The sequence below is a fragment of the Serinus canaria genome, chromosome 5 (assembly GCF_022539315.1).
Source record: "Serinus canaria isolate serCan28SL12 chromosome 5, serCan2020, whole genome shotgun sequence".
In the NCBI taxonomy this organism is placed as follows: Eukaryota; Metazoa; Chordata; class Aves; order Passeriformes; family Fringillidae; genus Serinus; species Serinus canaria.
This window is the reverse complement of record NC_066319.1, coordinates 18,614,876-18,627,994: the sequence shown is the minus strand read 5'-3', so window position 1 is coordinate 18,627,994 and position 13,119 is coordinate 18,614,876. Positions and strand designations below refer to the sequence as shown.

At 39.3% G+C, this 13,119-nt stretch overlaps 1 long non-coding RNA gene across 1 annotated transcript; it reads right to left on the bottom strand.

The window, feature by feature from the left end:
• Positions 1-4,460: 4,460 nt before the first annotated feature.
• Positions 4,461-8,744, bottom strand: LOC108961327 (uncharacterized). The gene is made up of 3 exons (XR_001989557.3): positions 8,476-8,744; positions 6,030-6,098; positions 4,461-4,588 (listed from the first exon to the last, which is right to left on the bottom strand). It is a non-coding gene; the product is annotated as an uncharacterized LOC108961327 (long non-coding RNA).
• Positions 8,745-13,119: the final 4,375 nt, after the last annotated feature.

The following is a 13,119-nucleotide window of genomic DNA, read 5'->3' as shown; positions in this document are numbered from 1 at the left end:
GGTTTTTATTAATTCAAGGCATCCGTTTTGAGCTGCCTGAGCACCATGTATTTAACACACTTAGTATTCTATAGTTATGTAAAGTACTGAAAGCACAGCTATCATTCATTCTCATTTCAGATTTTAGTACTTAGCAGTTCTGTAAATTAGACTCCTTTTCAGACAGAAAAGAAGGAAAAAATTGAGGTTTTTTTTTTTTAATATTACCAAATATTGGCCTGAGTCTAGAAAACAGCCTAAGCATTTTGTCTGCATTTTTCCAAATGTAATCAATCTCAAGAAAAATCTGTTACAGTTCTGCCAATCCCTATCTAGATAAATTATAAGTAAAGAAAGTAATGATAAGGAGGTTGGCAATGGTCACAGCAGAATATGAGCTTTGCAAATCATATTCACAAAACTGGGAAGATACAAATTTTAAACCAACACAGCTACATATTTTAGTATTTCTACAGCTTCTTTACACACATAATAGTCATCAAACAGACCCCAACTTTCTGTTAGGTGATCTGATAAACTGAAAATCATTGAGTAACAAAGTTCCATGGTTCTGTATGTTCTTCCCAGGAGAAGGATGTATCCTGAAAATCCATATATGCCTCAAAAGAAGTACTGGATGACCTGATAAACAAAGGGATAAAACAAACACCCTCAAATTCCTTTCCCAGAAATACATCTGCCAACCAGAAAATACCATTTAAGCTTCTATTCCTGGAGAGGACCCCCACCACCCTTTGGTCTCCTTGCCACACAGATCAAGAGTTGGATTTTTTTCTTGAAAATATTCCAGTGGTATCTCTCACCATGTCAGTCTAAAGGTACAGAAAGGGCAAAACCAAGTGTGCATCCATGAATTGAAGGACTTGCATAAAAAAAGATATGTAAGAAACTTTGCTAGGATCACTGCAAAACTGTCTATGCTCTGAGAGAGAGATTAATAGGAAAAAAAACCATGGACATCTGCCCTGAGAAATAGAATGGGGATAGGGTAGAAAGAAAAAAACAATATAAATAACATGTTAAGTTTTCCATGGAAAAGATCAGGGTAATAAATGGCCAGAATGAACTGTCAGGGCAAACACAAATTGCTTATACAAACACTGAAAGAAAGAAATGCAAATCCTAGAGATAATATAGGCTTATAATTAATTATTTATTTGTTTTGGTCTCCTTGGTGTGCAGATCAAACCAACTCAATGCACCATTGTTGTGCAAGCCATTGGGAATAAACTTGTATGAGAAATAAGGAGACAAAGATTAATAATAATAAATAATATAAGTGACAAATAAAAAGATGTGTAGCAGTGAGGAGGCCATCAAATTCAGGGCAGCATCAGTTATGGCTTGCTTCTGATTTGAAGGAAAAATGTTAAAAATTTGTAAGGAGTCCACACTATCAATTGGTAAGAAACTATTTATAAGACTATCTTTTCCCTATAGAAGCTGACACAGTCCCCTGGATTTCTGTGAGATTTTTACATTGTATATCTAATAGTATATTTATATAGCTGTGTGTACTGCCTTTTCAAGACTCCAAAAGATTTAATTTATTATGAGGCAATACTGACTGTGCCATGCTGTCTCAGAGGAAAACTTCATAACTATGCAATAGAGGGTGTTAAACAACAAGCAGGGCAAAATGACCTAATGGGTCTTTTCTATCTCTTGTGGTTTGAATCTCTTAGCAAGCACTTTGAAGCTGCCAGAACCAAAGCAAAATTATGAGAACATAAAGAAGGCAAACAAAGTAATGCACAAAGATTAAAAAAGAAAGGAGCACAGATATCATGATATAAAGTTTTAGTAGGCCTCAAATACTTTTGCTGTTCCATTAATAAACCAGGACATACTAAAACCACAAGGAGAGGCATAACCATTCCTGGGTGTTGCACCTCTCACTCCCAAAATTTGGTGAATATAGAAATTATGAGTTTGTGCTAGGACCACAGAGATAGGAACTGGAGCACAGCTATAGAACTTAGAAGAGGTCTTGTGTCATGTGGATACTTTGACATTGTAGTACAACTTGAAGGAAAGCTGGAGTAAGCACTGTAAGCAGTGACTGTATTTCACCATATACAGAATATATCAAACATTTTAGGAAGCCTGCAAGTGGGTAAATGGCTCCCAGACACAGAGTGCTGATTCTTATGATGCAGTGTGTTTTACCAAATTAAACTTTTCCCAGTTTAAGAGTGTTGGATTCCCTAAGAGCCCTATGGAGTCATTTAAAATCTAAATGGTTGGAACTTTCTCAAACTTAAAAACTGTTTATGGAAGAGAATTTAGGTTTAGCTAATCTCTAGATTAGCTAATTTGGGTTGTAGGTCTCTAATCTCTAGAAGAGACCTACAAGGAGCAGGCATAATTTCTGTTATGTGTTGGGAAAGCAGAAAATTAAAAATTAAGGACAACAAGATGCTATGAGAACACATTAGGAGCCAATAAATTCAGAATGAAAATGAATGGTAGGGCCAGTTACCTGAAAAAATGGGAGTTGTCCACACTGTAATGAGCTACTTGCAAGGCAATCATCCTTATAATCCATACAGCATGGGAAAATGAAACAGAGATGAGGAGTCAATTACCCATGTCCAGATTTAGACCAAAAGCAGTGTAAGTACAGGATGGCACAACACATGTCCTAACTGAGAATACAGAGACAGACAACAGATGCAGAGCAACTGGCTGAGATTACTTTGATTTGATTAGTTATGAGGGCTCTGTGGTAGCCCTGCTACACCCCTGGACTGGTCAAAAAGGAATATGCCCAGCAAAGACCCAGGACAGCATGAATATGTGTGTGCCCAAGATCTTCAATGTGAGCTTCTCACTCTTCATGACATTGAAGAGCAGAATTCTGGATGAGTGCATTTTCATGCACGTCTGCATGCATGTGAGTGAGCATTGCATGACTGAATGACTGTGGAGAGGATAAACTGAGAAACTTCTTATACACATTTCTTTCTTGGTGTATAAATGTGAGCTGAGTAAATTTTAAAAAGTACATTTATGCATTTGGGAAAGGGTATTAAAGAAGACTCCAAGATTTCAGCATTTAGAGTCAGGCAGAGGATATACCTGCCATTAGGTGAAGTTGGAATAGCTTCACAGAAATGAATGGGGGGGGGGGTCTAAGAACTATATAGGTACAAAGGACAATAAAAACCCAACCCTTCATGGTTCAAGTTAGCCTTAGGAGTCATACCAGAACAGATCTTTTGAGGGCATCTCAAAGCAAGCAGCTACGTGCAAGATAGAGATGTGAACAATTCATAGGCTAACTTCCAATCTTTGTGATTATGAGAGTATTTCCTCTGCCAATATCTGAGCAGGGGAGTGAGGGTTAACCCTTGAACATAGCTATAGCAGGCAAATCTTTCGAAACCAGTTTATCCCAGTTCCGGTAACTACACAATGTTCAGTGCCTGTGAGATGCAAATATCAAGTTTATGATTAACTGTGTTAAATTCCATGGAACTGCAAGGACTTTTATTTGTTTGTATAAAGAAACTGAGACAATGCACCCTTTCCTTACTATGCCTTCCCTTTAATAACATTGAAGAGAAAAACTTTCACTGGATGCATGTGCTATATCCTTATATTTCCAAAGAGTTTTCTTCACATCCTTTAGTTGGGAGTTAGCACACTATCTGCCAGGGAATATGCATGTCTGATGCATGTGTGACCAGAAATATCATTCTAAGGAAGATGGGGGATAGAATAAGCAAATATTTAATACCAACCCCATTAGAAGTCAGCTGGTTCCCACTACAAAATTTGCACTGTGGAGAGAGACTTTCTAAGCAGGAGAGAGAGAGGACTTCAGGAGCCTGAGTTATTCCTCTGGGTTCTGTCAGAATCTTTCAGCAATTTGCCTCTCAAGGTTTCTCAGTCACAATGCTAAGGAGGCTACACTTCTTGAAACACTATAAAGATGTAACACTATAAAGATGAACACATTCCTGTTCCTGAGACATTCCAAGTTCCAGTGGTTATGTCTAGAGATGAAGACTATTCAGAGTATATTAGAGATGCCATAAAGGGGCATCTTGGATATACCAGACTGTGTACCAGGCTATTGTACTAGCACTTATCATATTAATTAAACTTGAGGGGGACAGAAGTTCAGCCTTTATCCTTGGAGTTCTGCTGCATAAGTATTTGAGGTGGGCTGTTCATGTCTGATACTCCTAATATTTTCCAGATGCCTTTTACTCGGCAAAGATTTCACGTTTCTTATCCCTACATCTGGCACGTTGCTCCCAGATTATAGCACATGTACATCACTTTTTCCAGGACAAGGGGCCAGTGTAATTCGGTTCTGTGGGTGTTTACACTGAGGAGCTTTATCTACCTCTTACAAACCAGACTATTCAATCTGGAAGGTGAGCATATGAACAGTATCACAGGCACTGCAGTGAGGCACACTGACATGAAGCTGGCACCTCATCACCTCTGTATAGGGTTACTACACAACATTGCATTAGTCAGAATTAATGACTTGATTTATTTAGAAAGAAAAACCTTCTCCTGGGTTTCTCCCATGCCCTTTCTGAAACGGCGTTTAGCAGCTGGCATTCTGCATCTGTGGGAGGAAAGAATGAGAAGAATTGTAGTGACTTTAATAGGATTTATTCTGTGGCTTGCAAACTGGGCTCAGTGACCCACAGCAAAACAGCCCTGAATTTCAAAGGAGTGAGTCTCTCCTTGAGCTGCTCCCTAAGACAGTGAAAGCCTTGGAGCTGGAGTTGTGATCTCCAGGAAACTTCATCACTGGTCTCATGCCCTGCAGGAGATGCTTCTACTTACATGCAGACATATTGCACCACTTGCAATCACCCTAGTGGTGGGAATCAGTCCCCCACTGATTAAGGAGACAAGTGGCTTTTTCATGCACCCCCACACCCATACACACGCTGCAGAAATGCCTCTCTAGAGCACACCTGAGGGAAACACCTGCTAGGGCTGCCAAATCTGGAGGAAAGATTAGACACAGACTTTCGGTCAATTTCTGTACTAGGAGATTGCACCATTGCTACTAAAATGGATTGGATATTCTGTTCTTTCTGCCAAGTGCATCATTTAGTTGATTAATGGTCTTGATGGACTAATCTAAATGGGGGACAGGCACAAGATCTGTAGATCTGAGCATTCTTGCATATGGACAGAAAGAGCACAAAAAACATGTTCTCAGATCACAACACAGAAAACACAGGAAAATAAATTAGTATTCCCAGAATTTACAAAAGAAGAAATGGAGTGGAGAAGAAAAGGGAAGAGGCAGAAAAAAGGGAGAAAATACGAAGAAAAGTTTCAACTTCATAGGAAATGGTATGGTCACTTTCCATATCTTTTTTTTTCACCATATATTTGATTGTATGTTTTATTTGCTTTATATATTTATAGATGACCTGCAGTAGTCCTTTCTGACCTTAACCACTCTGTGATTTCATAGGAAACTTCAGGCTCTCAGGGACCTCAGAACACGTCTCGTTCAGCCTCCTGTTCAATCCAAAGCCAGGTAAGTGATCAAACCAGGTTGCTGTAGGCTTTAGGGTTTTGGGGGTTTTTTTGTCCATTTAAAGCAGTTTCTTGATCAATCAAGAGTATTTCATGATTTGAAACTACTGTTATAATTATCATTGTAACCGGTCTATCATCTAGACTAGTTTAAAACATTCCTCAGAATGGTGCTCATACCTCTTCCTTTACAGAATCTTCAGAGATTTATCACATTCTGGCCAGTTTTTCTGGCTCAGTTTTGCCCTGATCATGTTGAAAAATATACTCCAGTTATAATCCACTGTCAAAGTCCTCTCACCATGTCACTTCATCTTCACATCTCCTCTAATACTGGTAGGTAGAGGCACCAAGGCACCATAAAATCCATTGTCTATTAGAATACCAGTTGAAAGAAAGTAGCCATCTGTTCATGTGGAATTGTGTGCAGTAAAAAAATAACAGAAGCAAATTCCCCTGAAAATAGTAGTTAATTATATGTGAGTCCAACCATTGTTAAATATTACCTTCAGCATTTTTCTCCACATAGCATAGTTGCATAAAACAGATTCCATTCCTAGCACCATGTCTCATCCCTGGAAAATCAATGGCAGTGGAGGCAGGTAAGCCATGATATGTTCATACATTGTTTCATTGAAAGATACAACAAAAAAGAAATTATCAGCCATCTTACTATTCCAAACATTCATCATATAAATACTGTAGCATATGAATTTGATGTGAGTTTCTAATGACATAATTCTTCATGGAATGTGATTTGTTTATAATAATAAGAAATACAGAATGTGTCATAGAATCCTGGCATAAAATAATTTGGTATGCAACTTCTAATGCAGGAACATAATGTTTCTATTTGCTGTCACTGAACTGTCATTATTAAAATAATGAAAAAGATGGGGGAAGAAGGGGAGAGAGACTGGCAATGATCTATGAAGCACCATTTGGTAACTATTACTATTCTTTGAGATGCCAGTTGACGTATGTGTATAAAATGAAGACCACATTTCAGAATCACCATCAAGATCAGATTTCAATGATTTAAAATGGAGAATGATTTTCTATTTTATAAATATACATATATGTATATATATATATATATATATATACATACACACACACATATATACATATAATTTTTGACTGAAATTTGTCTGAACAGAAGTGACCATTTACAATGCTTGAAAGTGAGCAAAAGCTTTAAACTATACCATGCTTTCATGTAGACAGCTGACAGCTGTTAGAAAGAATTATTTGCTGTTCAGTTCTGACAGAGTGCACTGTTAGTAGCTGGGCTAGCAGATTCAAAAAATCACCTTCACTGGATTTTTTAATTCCCTGTTAACATGGACTCTCATTCCTAGTCATGGGTTTCACAGCCTGGTTGCCTGGGAGCAGAGGACGGAGCCCGAAGCATGCAGCGATGCTCTGATGATACTCAGTTCAGCCCTGGGGCTGGCTCAACTCTTGGATGCTGCATTTGCCTATTTAAAATCAGCTTCTCTTTACTAATACCCAGTGGTGTCACTGCAAATAGCTACATCACCTGGCATTTTTTAAATTGTTTCAACTGCAAATTTTATAGACAGATGAGTCCCTTGGACATAGGTATGAAAATAACAAATCTCCTATACGAAAGGACAATAAATCATGACTCAGGTGACTCACTCCCTGCATAGAGGACAGAAAATGAAAGAGTAAGCCTTGAATAAGAACTGACTGAGACCTGAGTGAGACCAGTTACTGAGATAATTAGCTAAGGTCTTTTCATATATACATTAATGAACCAGAAGATCAAAGTCTTTGGCTAGGCCTGTAACCACGACTGCAACATTGTCTTGCTATGCAATAATGGACTCATTATTGGCTGCTTTCATAAATTACATGTGGTAGACTATTTTATTTTTAATACTGTACATAAAGCACAAAAACAACTACAATGTTGTTTTAGAAAATTTTAATTGCTAAGCATGCACTTTCATGTAATAAGCGCATTCTTACTTTCAGCTGATTGCTGCTACCAGTTTTGTCCTTTCACTGGAAATTTCCTGACAGGTGGCAAGCCTTCTCTTATTTTGTGGAAGAAAGGGGAGATAAGTGACTGAATGACCAAAGTGAACTTGAAGTATGTTGCATCACTTGAGAAAAATCTATAAAATCTACCTCAGAGGTAGGAAAAACAGATTAACATGGTAAGATTATGTAAGACTGAGAAAAATAAATGTTCTAACACTCAACTTCACCCAGTCTTTTTGTGCCAGCATGTTTCTGCTATTTAACATATTAGGGACAGTTATGTCTGGACCCATGACCACAGAGTTGATGTTTAGCTTGGAAAATTACGTATGTACAGCTCTGGAGTTGATCGTAGGAAATCTGGAATGCTTTTCTACTGTAGAGTTTCTGCAACATTGGAGACAGGTTATATGATATTTATTTTTCAGGTCCAGAGCTGTAAAGCATTGTATCATTTTGCACAGCTGCTGGGAGAATAAATGTATAAATGTTCACAATCTATAGTTGAGAAAAGTTTACAAGCACACATCTAATTGAAACTTCCAGATAAAATCACAGCAGTTCATGAAGGAAGTTGTTGACTGTTACTGTTGGCAGTAAGATGTGATATAGAGAAAAACTTTGTCACAAATGGGCAAGTTATTATTATGTGGGCATGTTAGTATATGCTCTCTTTTTAAATGGCATAAGAAAGAAAGGTATTTTATCTGTTGGCAAAGTTTCTGATGCAAAAATGATATATATATATTCACATTTATTTATGACCCACTCAGAAGATCTGACACTGCTGGGGAGAAGTTTAAGCTTAGGCATTAAGCCATCAGTTGCTACAGTAACAGCAATTATTCACTGCTCTGGGACATAGGGTAAACCTGACACATTGATTGCCACCCCCTCCTCTCCTCCCCGCTCCCTAAATTTTTTTACTTAATGATTTACCTTCAAGCCGATGATCGGATGATTCACAGCTCGGATGAAAATAAGGGCGAGTGAAATCCCAACATTGAACAGTTTATTCAAAAACTCTTTTTGCCTGGAAATTTTCCACAAGGTAACATTTTTCCATGTGCTTCATTAATTTGAATTGCTCTGCAAACTTTTGTCAACCCCCACAGTTCTCACCAAGTATTCACCAAAGCTTTTGTTTTCAGCATGACTATTCATAATGTCTTATTCATCTGTGACCTCAGTACCATGTTATGGTTGTTTTTCTCCCTAACTGGATGACTTGAAAACCCACAAAGAAGAAGGCTGCAGGAACACTTCCACTGAAAATACTCGTGCATGTCAGAGCATGTCCTTGCAGAAGTGTGGCTAGGTGGATGTTTATGGCTTGTCCCTATTTCACAAACTCTATAGTAAACAAAATGGCAAAGCCAAATGCAAAGCCCAGCAAGTACAGTCCTGGGTTGTTATTAAAATATACATTCCCAAAGCTCTTTGAATGACTTCAAAGTTCCCTTGAGAAAGACATGGAGAAACTCATCATTGCTTCACTAATGTGTAGGACCTGTGCAGTGCAGTTTTGGTGTGCTCTTCTCATGTCCTCGAGAGAAAAAGGGATGTGGTTGGGAGACCTGCAGCTAGATGTAGCTCCCCAGGAAATGCTCACAGCCTCTAAAAGATGCTTCACCCATTGGAGCTTTATTGTCCCAGTGAGTGCTGTCACTGCCAGTGCTGCACAGTGCCTTCTATTATTGCCTTTGGAAATCTTTTGTGAGGATTTTAGTGATGAACAAGAACTTGGTCTAGACACTGAGCTCTTTTTGCTAAACAAACAGAATGTTTACTGTAGTTTCTATGAAAAAAAAAAAAAAGAAAAAAAAAAAAGAGCAAGAAAAGAGCCTCCTAACCCCTAACACCCAAATCTAAATGCAGGGGGCAAAGTCAGAAGATGTGTGCCATCAGCTTCAAGGACACCAGCAATCGATACCATGGCTCCCTGCCAGGAACACTGCCCATCTGAGCTGAACATCCCAGCTGTTCCTTGGTAATCTATTGGAGACAGAGTCCTCTCCTTCCTCAGAGGGCTCTGCTTCACCCCACTCCAGCACTAGCTTCTGTAGCCTGCTAATTTCAGTGTTGAGATAAGGTGTTACGTTAACCTGCCACTCCTTTTGTCAGTGCAAGACTATCTTCATTCTATTATGTGAGTCTGTGAAACATCAAAAATTGTTTCTCTCTGTAACTTTTAGCCCATTAATTATCAGTAAGCATCAAGAGTCCAAATTGCTCCAACACAGCAATGGAGTTATGCTTCCATTGTCCCCATTTGGCTGGTGCAGGAAGGAAGCAGGATCTCTAGACCTGTTCCAGATCTTAACATTACCTTTTCTTCTGCCTGCTCATGCCTGAAATTGGTAATGAGAAAGCTATTCCTACTTTGCTCTCAATACAAAGCATTGTATTAGCTTGCTGTCACTTTGAGTGCTAGCTTATCTCTCTCCACCTGCAATTAAAATGTCCAAGGAAGGGCATCAAAGTCTTAAACTGCACCTGGAGTTAAAACCCCTTTTTGTTGGATTAACTCTTCTGCATACACACTGCACAATTTGCATTCTTGCATCACAAACAAGTATTTCCTGCAGTCCTATTGTCCCATACTCATCAGAATTCTGGCTGTTTCTAAATCAATTTTCACACCGACCATTCAATGCTCAGTTTGTCCTCTGGCAAAAATCATTCCCAAAGACATGTGAATCAAGCCATTCTCAATGGGAAAGATGAATACCTTTAGCCACAAATACTCAAAATGTTTGTTGGTTTTTTTATCTCTTGGGTAGTGAACCAGATGAGAGCATAAATTCTTCCAGTAATTTTCCTTCTCCTGTAAATGCATCATACACTTAAGACAGCTTGAGAGTGAAGATGAGAACACTCCAATGAATTCTTTCTGAAAGGAAGCAAATGCCTAGGTAGAAAAAGTTCAAACTGAAATAGGCTTTCCAATCTGTACTAACACACTGATCTTGAGCCATAACATTTACTGTCATTAATCCGTGAAATATTTGGCACAAAGACATGCAATGGCTGTGTCGCTAATCATAACTGTGGGAGTGGATCTTTGCTCCTGTTAGCTTAAAAGTGGATCTGACCATGAAGGTAAGAGCATCCAGGCATTTGAAAATGTGGGACATACAAACCTCACAACAGATTACATGATCTGATACATCACCAAGACATCAAGGAAAATTAAGCTTAGGATTCTCAAGGTCTGTGCAATCAGTCACCATTCCTGCACATGGGCAGATAGTGAAGAAGCTGTTTCTAGGACTCCACTGCTTGACAATGAGTCAAGTATAATACTTTTTGCTATTAAAATTAAATATCTACAATTGCATGTCAATAAGACAATCAGCAATCAGGTGATAGAAAAACATTATTCTTAAAAAAATAAAGTAAAATTTTCGCAGTTGAACAGTTGAAAACTTTTTTCCCACTAAACAGTGGGGAAGAGAAGAGAAAGAAGTAGAATGGAATTTTAGTTCGGCTTTTAGCAGAAGTCCCAACTGTTTTTAAGTTGGCTCTTGATCTGTGGATGTAAGGACTTTGGTGAATGAGCAACATCCAGCAAGAGAGAATGGGACATAGCAGTTACAATGCTTATGTTTGTTACAGTCCTCTGGTTTCACTGAGGTTTTCTTTACTCATTTTAATTCTCTTTTAAATCATCTGTTGTTTCAGAGTCCCTAAAATACATTATGGAATTGCAAGCTAAAGCCAAGGCATACCCACTCAACAGTGACTCACTGTGCAGCCTGGGCAAGTGTCTGTCTCAGTTCAGGAAGAGGTGAATGGGGCAGTGATAGTTCTCAGTCTCATAAAACACTTGAAGAACTTCCTGTGAAAAGGAGTAGCTCTGACACTACAGTCTCTTACCTGCCTCCTTCCTAGCCAAATAACATAGGAAGAGCAAAGGACAAAAGCCCTGCAGAAAACTAATTCCTCCTGCTCAGCATCTGTTTGTATCAGATGTTGAAATCCCCAGCCATCCCTTCCTGACACATCTGGTAAGTGTATCTTCTCCACAAGACCAATAATGCACCATCATGGGGGAGTAGGAGGTAAGGTGGGGATTGACAGTAGGATAAATATACTGAGAAAGAAATTAAGGGAAAGCCTACAGTTCAGTTATTTCAGGAGTTTTCCTAAGAGCAAGTCCATGAAAAAGGCAGAGGGGAGGGCTATGGAGGGCTGTGAGCAGGTTGTGGGTACTGACAGCTGAAGAATGGGGCTGCAGCTGGCTCTGCTGTGCCCAGTGAGCATCCAGTGGCCGGTGGCTTGTCAGGTCCCAGGAGCATTACTTTTGGGTCAGTGCCTTTACTGTTCTGTGCAGAGTCAATCCATCTAAAATGGCAGAGAAAAAGTAATGGGACATGGTCTAAACTTTTCATACTTTTAGTAGAGATAAAGAAGCTTTTACAAGATCCTTTTCTGGCTATCCTTCTGGTTCTAGATAAAAGTGGAAGTTACAAGAGTACTTTGGTGATCTGCTCTGGGTGAGCCGATGTGCCTTGGCTCTGGCTGGAGCAAGATCAAACCCTCCGCAGGGAGCAGTGTCAAGGTTAGAGCAGCAAGTGCACTGGAAAACACAGGTTGCAGACACTGTAGAATCAGTGGTGTTTCCTGCTTGACTCAGCCTTTGTTTTTAATTTGGTATTGTCATCCACTTGTTTACACTGATACAGACCTAGTCTGGATAAACCAATCCGTGATTTCCAAACAGCTAACACATTCCATCACGGGTCATAATCCCACGCTTGATTGATCCATCATGGCCTCTAACAGTCATGCCAGTGTGTGGAATTGCACCCATTTCTTGCTCTGCTTGTCTCAGACAGTGCCACAAAGGTGAATGTGAATGGTGGTAACAAAGCATTGGGTTGTACTGATGCAACGTGATTGGGCTCAGCTGCAATATCACCATTTCATAATGCAGACAGCTTTGAAGAACCAAACAGACCCCAAACGGCCTGTGAAGCACAGCTGCAGGGCAGAGCTGGAAAAGCAGTGTGGGCCAGAGGGAGTCACCCAGAACAATGCATCCAGGTGTATGGGGTGGGTAGAGACAGATGCAGAGGGTCTGATACAGACAGGTATTACTCGATAGAAAGAGCAACCTCAGGACAAGGGAAGGAGCACCATCTGGTGGAATACAGATCAAATTTAAAAGCAATGATTCTCCTGATCTTTTCTTCATTACCTGGCAAAGAACAAAGGAATTACGATCGCCTCTAACTCACTTTGTAAAGCTCTGGGAACCCCTGATTTACTCTTCACAGAATATCAGATACATACATCTCAATGTATGTCATCGGTGCAGCTCATCACATGACATAAAAATGAGTCTTTGAGTCTGGGGAAGCTTGAAGTTTTAGGATGGTTTTGATCTGAATTCTTAAGCAGAATCAGATTCAGGTATGACATGTTTGTTTGTTTTTTTAAAAAAAGTCTCCTCTTTTCTCACCTGACCATTTCCACTGAACCTGTGGTGTCCTTGGGACTCCTACTTATATGTCAAATAAAGTAAAACTGGTCAATAGCTAAAAAAGGTCCAAGAAAAGATGCACATGAACTTAGACA